The sequence below is a fragment of the Echinops telfairi genome, unplaced genomic scaffold (assembly GCF_000313985.2).
Source record: "Echinops telfairi isolate 266 unplaced genomic scaffold, ASM31398v2 ScPeMD7_11;HRSCAF=52, whole genome shotgun sequence".
Lineage (NCBI taxonomy): Eukaryota > Metazoa > Chordata > Mammalia > Afrosoricida > Tenrecidae > Echinops > Echinops telfairi.
Window position 1 is genome coordinate 12,534,792 of NW_022103908.1, and position 13,993 is coordinate 12,548,784.

Sequence of the window (13,993 nt, forward strand, 5' to 3'; positions counted from 1 at the left end):
CCCAACCTGTGGACCGTGTCATTAAAGTTTGAAGTTCCTTAAAGACCTGTTTAGCCACACTGCTGGTGTATACATCACTTGAGCTGGAGATTATGGGACCCTGCCATCCTGCTGACTATTGGTGACCTGCCCCACTGTTTGCTGCCTGTGGTTGGACTGCCTGTATTGCTCTACAGAAGACTCAGCTGTTCACTTCCTTGAGTTGTACCCAACAGCCTTCATGAGTTGAAGGTACTGCCAGGATCAGAGGTTGCAAAATATGGTCTTGATGAGGGACATGAAGCTGAAGGTCCCGTAAGAGAATTCTGCAAGACCAAAGACTTGTTCATAGCAAATACCTTTTTCAAACACAGATCATATTCCAAGTGTTAATGAGTGGAAATGGGCTGGTATTGGCCACTTTGAATCAGAATGTCTTATGGCTTACTATTCCAGGAATGACACAGTCAAGCAGAATGACGATGTATTCATCATCTAAAATGACATTTCAAGATCTATCTTGAAGTACAATGCTGTCCCTCATAGGATAATTTCTTTGTTTTTTAAGATAATTTCTATACACATATAAGGATATCCAATCAATACAACTATTACTCAAACATGCACCAGTCACTAAAGCTAGTATGAATAAATAAAAGAATTCTAACAATGTCTTCAGTCTGAAATTGTTCAAACAGGTAATCGATGCATTGATAATTAATGGCTATTACAATGCAAACGTTGGAAACAGCAAGGAAGGATCAGAGGTTGCAAAATATGGTCTTGATGAAGGACATGAAGCTGAAGGTCCCGTAAGAGAATTCTGCAAGACCAAAGACTTGTTCATAGCAAATACCTTTTTTCAAACACAAAAGAAAAGTATACATTTGGGCTTCTCCAGATGGGAAACACAAAAATGGGAAGAGACAATGTAGAAGCTCAATATTAGCAGCTAAAACTAGGCCAGAGACACTATGCAAGAGGTCATCATTGCTCATATGCAAGTCCACAGGAACCAAAATACAACAGCGAGAATATCCCCACCAAATTTTGAGAACATCTCAAGAGCAGATTTGATGCCTTAAACACTAATGGCAGACCTGATGAGCTGTGGGGTGACATCAAGGACCTCACACATGAAGAAATAAAAGGCAATTAAATGGCTCATAAGATTGTTTTCTAAAAAAAAAATTTAAAAAAGATTGTTTTCGTAACAACTTGGAATATGCAGGTAACACAACCTTGCTTGCTGCAATGACGAGGTCTTGAAGCACTTGTTGATGAAGATCGAGGATTGAACCCTTCAGTATGGAATACAACTCAATGTACAGATGACCTAAATCCTCACAACTGGATCAATAGGTTACATTATGATAACCAAAAACAATTTTGGAGTCGTCAAGGATTTCATCTTACTTGCAACACAATCAATGCTCATGGAAGCAGCAATCAAGAAATCAAATGACACATTGCACGGGATAAATCTGCACAAGACTTCGCTAAAGGGTTGAAAAGCAACAATATTACTTTGAAGACCAAGATGCACCTGACATAAGCCAGGATGTATTCAATGGCCTCATATGCATGTGAAAATTGGACATTTAATGAAGAATACCAAAGAAAAAATAATGCAGTTGAACTATGATATTGGAGAATAATATTGAAAGTATCACAGGCTACCAAAAAACCCCAAACAGCCCTATTTTTGACAAGTCAAGCAGAATGTTCCTTAGAGGCAAAGATGGTAAGACTTTGTCTCACACACTTTGGACACTTTGTCAGGAGAGATCAGTCCCTGGTAAGGCACATGATGCTTGTTGAAGTAAAAGGACAGAGTAAAATCAGAAGATCCTCAAAAAGATGGATTGATGGTGGATGAAACAATGGGCTAAAACTTAAGAACACAAGTGAGGATGGCACAGAATGGAACAATCCACATTTCATTTTTTTTGTAAATAGGTTTGCTATAAGTCAGAATGGATGGGGTGGCATGTAACAACAACAATAATGACTTATGTATTGTAAAAACTTTTTTAATAGCATAAATAGTAACTATATACGTGGAACTCTGAGGTTGAAATAAACAGTAATTAAATCAATGATATTTTTTGAAAGATACAATGAAGAACCTCTATATCGTCCATCAGAGAAGAAAGAAAATACCAAAATGGATGTCATAGGAGACTCTAAAACTTGCTCCTGAAAGCAGCAAAGCAAAAATGAAGAAATGATGAAGTCAAAGATCTGAACAGATAATTTCCAAGGGCAGCATGAGGAGACAAAATAAAGTATTATAAAGAGAAATACAATGATCTAGTGTTAGAAAGACAACAGGAAAGTTGATAAATTTAATAAAATTTGAGCCTTGAATTGCAGTATTGTATAGAAACAATATTGAGCAATGCGGGAAGCATCGAGAGAAGGAATACATGGAGTCACAGTACTAAAACCGATGGGTCAACATTCGAGCATTTCTTGGGCTAGCATATGATCAAGAGCTAATGGTACTGACGGAAGAAGTACAAGCTGCACTAAAGGCACTGGTGAACAACACAGCTCTAGGGATTGGCCAGCTGACCAATTAAAATATTTCACTATATATACCTTCCACAGTGGCTGTACATATTTACACGTCCACCACCAGTGGATATATCACCACTCCTTCTTCAACATTTGTTGTTCTCAGTTTGTTTGTTTGTTTGCTTTTTAATTTAATTGGGCCACAGTAATGGGTGTTAGGTGGTATCTCTCTGTTGTTTTGACTTGCATTTCCCAGATGGCTAATGATCTGGAGCATTTCCTCATGTGTTTTTTACCATTCGAGTGTCATCCTTTGTGAATCATCTGTTCAGATCTTTCACCCACCTTCTCAGAAGGCTATGCATTTTTTTCTTTTGTAAGCTTGTAAAATTCTGTAGATCTTAGTAATCAGTCCTTTGTCTGTTTTGTCCATACTAAATATCTTTTCCCAGTCTGTGGGCTCTTTGTTTACTCTTAATAAAGTCTTTCAATGTACACAAGTATTTTATTTTTAATAGGTCCCATTCATCTGTTCCATCTTCCACAGAGCGTGTTTCCTTTGTTCATTCCGATAGCCCATGGATTCGCTTCATCCCAATATTCTCATTGATGATCCTAGTAGCTTTGAGTTTGACATCTATGTCTCTGATCCACTTTGAGATTGTATTTATTTGTGCATAGGGTGAAGTATTGGTCTTGTTTCATTCTTCTGCATGTGGATAGCCAGATTTTCCAACACCATTTATTGAATAGGGCATCTGACTCCCATGTAATGTTTTTTGGGCCTCTGTCTGAAATCATTTGTCTGTATGTGGGTGTTTTTGTTTTGGGTTTTTTTGTCCTGATTCATTGGTCTGAGTATCTATCATTATACCAGTACCAGGCTATTTTGACAGATGTAGCTGTAGCTATATCTTAGGTTTTGAGGTCTGGTAGTGGAAGGCCACCTATTTTGTTATTCTTTTTGGAGTTCTTTGCTTATCCAGGTCTTCCTACCTTTCTTACCTTTCAATATGAAGTTGGTAATTAGTTTTTCCAGTTCTTTGAAGAATGATGCTGGAATTTGCATCATGATGGCATTGAAATTGTAGATTACTTTAGGTAGTCTTGATATTGTCACTATATTGAGTCTTCCAATCCATGAACATGGAATATGCTTCCATTTGTGTAGGACCCTTTTGGTCTCTTGTTGTTATGTTCTGTAGTTATCTTTATAAAGGTCTTTTGTTTTTTTTCAGTTAGCTTTCTTCCTAGATAATTCAGATTTTGTGTGTCTATTGTGAATGGTACTGATTCTTTGATATATTTTTCTGTATTCACTGGTATATAGGAATCCAATAGATTTCTACCTGTTAATCTTGTACCCTGCTACTCTACTAAGCTCCTCTATTGTTTGCAGCAATCCTATTGTGGACCTCTTAGGATTCTCAATAAATAAAATCATATTGTCTGCAAATAGCAAGTTTCACTTCTTTATCCAATCCTACAACCTTGATATCATGCCATTATCTTATGGAATTAGCTAGGACTTACAGTACAATATTGACTAGAAGTGGGGAGAACATCCCTTATTCAGTGAAATGCTTTCAGCTTTTCTCCATTGAATGCACTATTTGTTATTAGTTTTCATACATCACCTTTATTATACTGATGATTTCCCTTCTTATCCTACCTTCTTGGGAATCTCTATTAGAAATGGGTTTTAGATGTTATCAAATGCTTTTTCTGCATCAATCTATATGATCATATGTTCTTGTCCTTCTTTTTTGTTTATATGGTAGGTTGCATTAATTGTTTTACTAAATGTTAAACCATCCCTGAATCCCTGATATGAATCCCGCTTGGTAGTAATACATTTATTATATGTTTTGGATTCTGTTGGCCAGGATTTTGTTGAGGATTATTGCATCTATGTTCATGATAGATATCAGTTTGTAGTTCCCTGCCCTCTGGAGTCTTTGCCCAGGTTGGTATCAGTGTAATGCTGGCTTCGTAAATGAATTTGGGAGTTGTCATCCCTATGTATGTTGTAGAATTGTTTGTGTAGGATGAAAATCAGCTTTTCTCTGAATGCTTGTAGAACTCTCTCTGCAGCCAGCTGGACCAGGGAGTTTTTGTAGTTGGGAGTTTCGTGATGGCCTTGTCTGTTTCTTCTTTTGCTATGGGTCTGTTCAAGTTCGTAATCTTCTTATAAGATAATTTGGGGAAAGAGTGATTTTCCAGGTATTTGTCCATGTCCTCCAAACTATGAATATGATGGAATACAGTCTTTCATAGGACTGAGTAATTAATCTTTTTTTTTTCATTCGGATCTTTTGTGACTTCCTCTGTTTCATCCACAATTCTAGATATTGACGTCTGCTCCTTCTTTTCCTTTGTTAAGTTTCCTAGTGGTTTGTAGGTTTTGTTGATCCTTTCAAAAAAACAACCTCTTGGTCTGTTGATTTTTCCATTGTTCTTCTATTTTCCAGTTCAGTTATGTCTGCTCTAATTTTTATGATCTCTTTTCTTTTTTCTGTGAGAAGGATTATGCTGCTGGCTCTGTTCAAGCTGCTGCAGGTCCTGAGTTAAGGTGCTGATTATAATTCCCTCCTCTTTTTTCATGTGCACGTTTATTGCAAAAAGTGACCTCTGATAATGACCTTTGCTGTGTCCCACAGGTTTTGGTGTGTTTTATTGTCATTCTCATTGATTTCTAGGGACTTCTTAATTTCCTCTTTTTGATGGGCTAATATTCATTTCTTCTTGAGAAATATGTTATTAAGTCTACAGTCACCATATTGTGAAGAACCCTTAACCCCACAGGGAGGTCTTGTCTAGGGGTTTCAACCAGGTGCCCAACCAACATCTAATATCAACCACAATATATACAAATATAACTATCACTTTTTGACTCAAAGTCACGCGAGTCAAGTTAGAATCAACTTGATGTCAATGAATTTTGACTTTTATTAGCTTTGAAGCACCTAACTTGTTGCTAGTTGATGAGAGATTGGTCTCTTCCCACTAAGCCCTTCCCAAATTAGATTTTTGTATGAAGTAAATGTTAGTGTTGTTTTAAGCCAATAAGGATTGGGGGTGTTTTGTACTGTAACATTATATAACGAGAACTGACATTTTATCCTCTAGTTAATAATGTTTTCTTTATAAATTAATGAAATATTCTTAAGATCATAGTAGGCAAGGCAATTGTTTATCTCTTTACAGGCAATGGCACAAAAGTGTCTACAAGTGTATCTATAATTTAGGGTGACAAAAACGTGAAGCATAACCTCAGGGAATGCATAAAATGAAATGACATTAGAGTTCCACATGTGAGACAGCTAAGGGAAGTCTTCCCTTAACTGTCTTATATATGGCACTTCATCCAACTTGTGCAATTGTCAATTCAATGATAGGTTTTCAAAATGTTTGAACATATAAGTGCAAATAAATAGGTCAAACATCAAGCCAATGTCAAAATAAAATATTCCTTTAAAAGTTTTTGTTACTTCTAGAAGTGTAATCCATGAATTTAAAAGCAAATTCACAGCTAGTCTAGTTTGGACAGGGCCATTCAGACCAAAGATCCTGAATTTATTATGACTAACAAAGTTTTTGATAGAAATTAACAAATATATTCAGATCTCTTGTGTGAAACTTACATGATTTCATATTACAAATTTTTAATCTAAATTTTTAATATGATGTACCCTCCTCTTCCCCTTTGTGCTAGTGGTGTAATGAAAGTCCTGGGTTGGAATCCATCTAATCAAGCACGTTACACACCTACAGGGTACGGCAGAGATGTTTGAGTAGGTAAAAGACAGCTGTTCAAACTGGATTAGCCCAGAGTTTAGAGGTGTGAGGACAGAAAGAAGTACTGCAAAGACAAAGAATTCAGCACATCTAACAGCTACTCTTCAGGAAATGCTTTGGATAATTATATAAAATAATACTTTTCCAACTAGAATCTTCAAGAAAAAAGGGGGATAAAGCATAATGAGGAGATGTATTGTCAATGTTTCTTTTGTCCACATAGTTAGCTATATTTATGAAGTACTCCTGAAAAATAGTTAAGTAGATGCTAATTACCTATGTGAGATTTAGTCTTCAAATAACTGGGATCCCTCTGCCTTCATTTCTGTGAATAATAACATATAATTTTGGTAGATTTATATCTCTCTTGATAAATAGATGTTTGTTTCTTCCTGAATAATAGCCCTTGGTGACAGTTTTAGTCCAGGTTGACTAAAGAAACAAATCCTGAGACACTCAAAGATATATAAGAGAGAGCTTTATATAAAAGAGTAATTGTATGTTAAGGAAACATCCTAGCCAAGTCCGGTTCAAGTCCATAAATCCAATATTAGCCCATATGTCTAATACTAATAGTCCATGAGTTCCTCTTTAGACTTATGCAACCATGCAAATAATGCCAAATGCAAGAAGATCGCAGGCAGTGGGTGGAAAGTCTTGTAGATCCAGTGGTGGTGGAAGGATCTCCATGTGGCTTCTTCAGCTCTAGGGCTCTGGCTCCATCAGTGTATCTCCATGTGGCTTGTCAACAGGAATGTCTTGTAGGGACTGAGCATATCTGGCCTCCAGTGAATTATTTATATTTTATTTATATTTATATATTATATTTATATTTACGCATCCAAATGAGGTCATCAAGTTGCAACCTGGTTGGCAGGCTAGACACTACCCCTATAACCTATTTAACAAGCTGACACCAGATAATGAAGCTACCATCTCTTATTCCTTCTACTATCTTTTATCTTTTTTTGGATGTCATTATTGTATTATTACACTTGATTATCAATTAAGAGTTATATGTATACATAATATTTATATATATGTACACACAGAGTGTCCTAGGTAATAAGGCCTACTCTCTATATTCTGATACAATATTTTAAAGTAGTAGTCTTCTGTATTTAAGACCCTCTACTATCTTATGAGTTTAGCTGTGGATCTGTGAGGAAAAGACTTTTATTCAAATTTTTGTCTTAATGCCGAATTCCCCATTAGATAGAGACAATCTTAAGTACATAAGAGAGAATATATTATACATAAAAGTGTTATTCACAACAAAAGTGTGTCAAGACCAATATTATATGCTACGTAATTGCCCAAACCTGAGAACTCGGAGGCTACATTTTTCTCCCTTGGCCATAGTTCATGGTGCTTGAATCCACAATCAATGCTCACAGAAGAAGCAGTCAAGAGATCTAATGACACATGGCATTAGGGAAATCTGCACACGAAGCATTTAAAGCATTGAAAGGCAAGGATGTTACTTTGAAGACTTAAGTGTGCTAGACCAAACCATGGTATTTTCAATGGCCTCTTGTGGATGTGAAATTTGGACATTGAATAAGGAAAGCCAAAGAATAAATACTGCATTTAAACTATCATGCTGGCAAAGAAAATTGACAGTACTACGAAGTGCTTAAAGAACAAATAAATATGTCTTGAAAGAAGAATAATCGTAGCATTTCCTTAGAAGCAAGGATCAGGAGACTTCATCTCACATACTTCGGACATATTATCAGGAGAGATCAGAACCTGGCAAAGATATCATGCTGGGTAAAGTAGAGAGACAGCAAAAAAGAGGAAGGCCCTTGCTATGATGGATGGAAACCATGGCTGCAACAGTGGGCTCAATCAAACCTAAGAACAATTGCGAGATGGGCAGGACTGCGTGGTGTTTGGGTCTGCTGTACTTAGTTGTTACTGGCTCGATGGCATGTAACAGCAAACGGCCCAATCCCATCAAGTTCATTCCATCTCGTGTGCTCCTAAAACCATTTCAAAACAAGATCTGTCAAGCAGATTCTGAAAATATTAGCACCTTTATAATGACCCTATTTCAGGGTTTTAAACTTTCATATTTTGTTGTTGTTTTGGAACAGCTTTTAAAGAGACCAGAAAATAAATCAAAAGCCAACACTTCCTTCTTCTTTATCGAGTCAAGTTCTCTTCGTATCAATCATAGTTCTAATCTTCCTCACCCCAAATCTGATTCTGACCCTCTCTTGCAAGTGTGTTTAATCATTCTCTTACATTTATAGAAAGAAGTCCACACACTGTTCTGTTCAAGGCACTTAACGTCCTCGTCTGATTGAACCTACAGTTGAAGAGTTCAGTCTCATAATTTCTTCACCTAGAAATATGAGAGCAATTTCAGGGGCACTCCCACTCATAGGTAATTGTGTTGTCTCCATCACAAATGCCCTCCTCAATTCTCCTTGCTTATTATTCACTCTTTTGTCTAAAACCTATGTAATGTTATTACCATCTACACTTCCCTCATTTCTGTTTAAATTGTACATTCTTTGTAATCCTGCCTCATCTGGTCACATGATTTCATAGTGGTTATAAATTATGTTGCTGTTGCCTACATCAGGATCCATAAGAGAAATACTAGAAGAATATATACACTAAACGATTTATTACAATAAAACATTAGCTTACTTTATTGTGGGTACTGGGTAAGCAGGTCCAAACTCCAGAGGGCAGGAAGAGCAGGACGGAATTCTGGCATTGAGGTTGAAACTACTGTCAGAGGCAACATTCCTTTTCCATTCTGAAAGGCTGAACTCTGCTCTCAAGGTCTACCAACTGACTAAATCAAGTTCACGGGTCGAATAGTCTCCTTTACTATAAATGATAAACATTACTGATTTTCAGTTGATAATAGGTTCTCAAATGTCTATGATATTTTCCTAGCAAACCCTAGATTATGCTTGATTGAATAGCTGGGTATTGTAGAGAAGTCTAGTTGAGACACCATAAACATCACAGTCCTAAATATTTCAGGATGGGAAAGGTGAAAATAAAAGTAACAGTGTTAATGGCTAATCTTGGAATCAAATACATAATTTTTAAAATTATTAATAGCTATAACACTGATTGTTTTGATTAATTTTTACAGTACTATATATTATTAAGAAAATTATTTAATAATTTTTGTTACTTCTACAACAGCTAACCCTTTACCAAAGATTGAGTTCATGAAAATTGTCCAGAAGAGTAAAATTTGTGGTCAATGTTTGTAAGAGAATATAAAATATCAAGCTGATTTTTTCAGAGAATAAAATATAGAACAAAAAAGTAGAATATAAGAAATAGATATGCAAATTTTTTGGTGTTTAAAAATATTTGTTCTTTTAAGGAACATATTTTACAGGTAACATTGAGTGTATAATCTTAATTGCGAAATAGTGTTAAGCTAGTGTTAAATGATATTTAGGTTTCTAAATAAGTCTCAATTATTATAAATCATTATGCACAGATGTTCATTCATTTAGAGGTCTAGGAATAAGATAGCATTTTTACAGAGAAACTTACATTCAGCCTTCAAATAATGTATAGCTTATGTGAATTTATCTCAATTGAGTAGCATTAGTCTTATATTGAGTAATGCAGAAAGAATCTTGGATATCACTTTTTGTGGGTATCAGGACACTTAAGTATCAGTTTTTTGGAATCTGAAATATAAATGAATAATGTTCATAATAGTTCTTCCAATTTTCATTTTATTAAAAATATTTAAAGTCTTAATCCATTTGGTTACATTAAAATGTCTAAAATAAATATCTTGAAAATATTAAATACCCTGGAAAAAGTTATTTTTATTTGTTAAAATATAGTTTTCTGTTTAATTAAATAAAAAAATAGAACCGTACTGTTGACATAAATTATTTGATTATAGGTATTATAATGCACAACAATGATACAATATATAATAATAATAAAAACAAATCAATAGGATATAATTTTGTATATCTTACTATTAATGTCTGTGTAATGTAATGATTGCTATCATAAATAATGTGATAGCTTTAATACCCAAAATATTTCAAAATAATTTGAAAAGGCCTCTAGAATAAAAATATGTTTATAACTGTGTGCATGAAAGTTAATGTACATGTTCAGGGCATTCGCAAGTAGAAGAAGGCAACAGATTCAGTCCCCTAGTCTAGCACATCTATACTCATCTATTTGCTTTGGTTTGTCAAAACATATGAAAAATCATTAAAGTGTTTTAATAAATGTCTGGTTTTCCTCCTCATTCATCTTATAAATATTAATTAGCCATGGATCAGGCAATTAAAGTTTAATCAATTTGCACTAATTAGCACCACATACTTGCATAAAAAGATAAAACCAACTCCTGCATCTGGCTGTTATTTGCAGTTTTTGTCAAGTGCTGATGAGTTTAATCTTGAAGGGAAGATTAAGAAGAAAAGAAAAAAAATAAATCACGAAAGTCACGTTAATTTTATTAAATTTTCACTCAAAGCACTGGCCATAAGTCTCATGGAGGTAGCGCCAGCCACCTGAAACTCATTCCCATAGCCTGATTCACTCACCTCTTCATCATGGCCCTGTCCAATGAAGAGAGGTTTCATACTTCATACCTGTGTCTCCCATGCATTTTACTTTACCTTCATCATAAATGTCACCCTGACTCATTTCTGTGCTATGTGACTTAAAACAACAACAACCCACTTTGAGAACAATTGATCACCAGAGCTACAGGCCTTCAGGAGGGATACGCCAAAGGGGCAGCTCTGAACGAAACCATCAAGTTCTTTGCTAGAAGAAGTTCAGTGTGCTCGCTGCAAAGATAAGAGAGGTCTTTGAAAGACGTACAATTTGCATTGGGATGTTTCACGGGCCTTGTGTCGCTCAACACTTTTTGCCCTGCACAGACTTTAAGAGAGTAACTCCTGCTTTTCTCTCTTTGATTTCTGAATTTGATTAAATAAATTACACTGCCAATCTAGCAGGGAGACATTGTCCGGTGCATGTGGATTACTAGTTTGCGTTTTAATAACCAGAGAAAGTAAAGTGTTCCATTATCGCCTATTCATCGAATCGACAAGCGAATGGAGCTAGTCTCTAATCACTGATGGAAATTTATCTTCGGGTTGGCAGGTAAACCACACGTTATAAGATGATCTAGCATTGTACAAAAAAATAGAGCATGATTCATAAAAAAGGCTGTGCACCATTTACATGGGGATTTTTATTCAGTTTATACAAGTGTAGACTAGTGAATGGTTATTGATATTTTCAAATAAAGTATGTATGATTCATTAAACTCCGTATTCCCCTGTGCACAAGCCACTGCTCTGGTAACACTCTTGGAATACATATACCATAAAGAAAGCAGAGGCAGAAAAAGGGGGTGTCATGCTTCAATGACTTCATTTAAAAAGTGCCTAAAAAAGAGATCACATACAGTCAAAGATAATTATTTAAAGTACCATCTGGAGTTCAATACATGCGATAATCCACATCACTATTGACAAAAATGTAAATATGTTCTCTGCTATATTATTATAGGCAGGTCGGTATCGAGATACATACCTGTGTATATTTAAAAAATAAGACTGTGAATCAAATTCTGATGCTTTAGATTCTTCCCACAAAGAATGAAATAGTGTATGAAAGAACGCTCTTTAAAATTCAAATTGCTATAAAAATCACACAGCCTCCTGGGACAAAAAAGAAGATACCATTGTTGTGCTTCAGTAGCCTTCTTAAGAACAAATTACTTAGTCTTCCATGAATTATATTTCAAGTCAACAGACTTATATTTATAGGTAAAGGGAACTAACAAAATACAGCAAGTAAATTAAAGCTCCTGAGTACGTGTTTCTGGTCTTCTGTCACACTAAAGACTTTGGGCCATGCTTTAAATCTTTCCCTTCCCCTTTGCTCCCACATATGCTCCCATAGGATGCACTTTCTGGATTATTCAACAGATATTTATTGCATATAGGCCCACGTGCTCAGGATAAGTATGAGGGTCACCAGAGAATATACCACTTGAAAAATGCTAACACAAATTGAGAATGTGAAGCCAGAAGAGGATGCACATCACACTTATCTTTAAATATTGGAATGCGTGCAATGCAGAAGATGCCTTAGAACTTTTGTAAAATTCAAGGAAAGAGGGTAGTTACGTCGAAGTCTCGAAGCCCAACCTCTCGGCCATCCTGTCCATTCTGGTTCAGACCAACCTTATCGAGCGGGCTTGAGAGAAATTCCTCTTTGTGCTTCCAGGACTGTAACACTTTACAGGAGTAAAAAGTCTTTCTTCCGCTGAGTGGCTGGTGATTTTGAACAGCTCAACACATAACCACTATGCCAGAGGGGAGGATAATGGACTGTGTCTAAATACAATTGACTGCTTTGTCATGGGAGCAAATGAATCTAGTTGATGTTTTATGAAAATTCATTGTGAGGAATCTGGGAACTGAGAGAGTTAGAGACCCAATGTGAGATTAAGTGATAATGTAAATATGTTTTTTAAAAAGTAGATTGCTAATATTCTATTTGAGTAAAACATATTTGTAAATTACTTAAAATTTCATTCAAAATAACATACCAGGTTTATTTATTACTCTGTGAATTTAAATTTAACACAAATGAATTCCCACTGTTATTAATGACCCGACTCCCCCAAATAGTAATCTCCATTACAAACTGATAACCTCCCATTGACAACATTTCTCTTCCTTGTGCCATGTTGATATAACTAAGACAAGCCAGAATTTTTTTAAAAGATAATTTCTTATAGCAGGTAAGGATCAAGTGGTAGAAAAAAATATATAAGCACAATTAGGAAGCACAATTGTCTGAACTTTTGTAACCTAAGAGTCTTCTCAGATTTTACATTTTAGTGAGAAAAGAAAGCCCGTGTAAATGATGTTGCCCTTAATTTTCTTCTCATGCCTTCCTGTTCTCGTCTACATTTTTAAGGGAGCATAATTGAGAAATAATTGGATTTTCATAGCTTATTCTAGTCTACCCAGTAGGATTTCCTTTGTCTATTTATACACTATTCATTAGAGGAATCAAGTCTATGGAATAGAGGAAAGCATCTCTTCTCTAAACAATTAGAAATATCATTGTTCATTATCTGGAAATAGAGTTATCAAGCATAAATTAAATGTTATCATATAGTTAAAGAGAGAATTTTAAAGTTAAGACATTTTTAAAAGCACATATCTTTGAATTTAGATTTGCTTTATTTTCCAGTGATGTAATTTATAGGTATTACACACTATTATTAAGAACTGAAGTATAAACTAGCTTATGATATGGTAATACAAGAAATAAAAGAATAAATTAGTTCATTAAAGCTTTTAAAAATTGAGTTTCCTAGTATTTCTTTTTATTTTAATAAAACTCACATGCACATAATAAAAAAGAAAATATAAAAGAATAAAGCAGCTGTGCGTGCTATATGATTTATTTCTTGACAAACCTGTAAATATTAAAGCTATTCATATGCCCATTGTTATGCAGCTGCCACTGGATCTATTTCTGACTCAAAGGGACCCCAAGTCGCAAAGTAAAATGTCCCATAATATTTTCTAGGATGTAATTTTTAGAACAGTAGAACAAAAGTAGGTTTTTCTTCTCAGGAATCAATAGGTGGTTTCAAACTATCAACATTTAATTAGCAACCAAACATCTGATCAATGTCAAA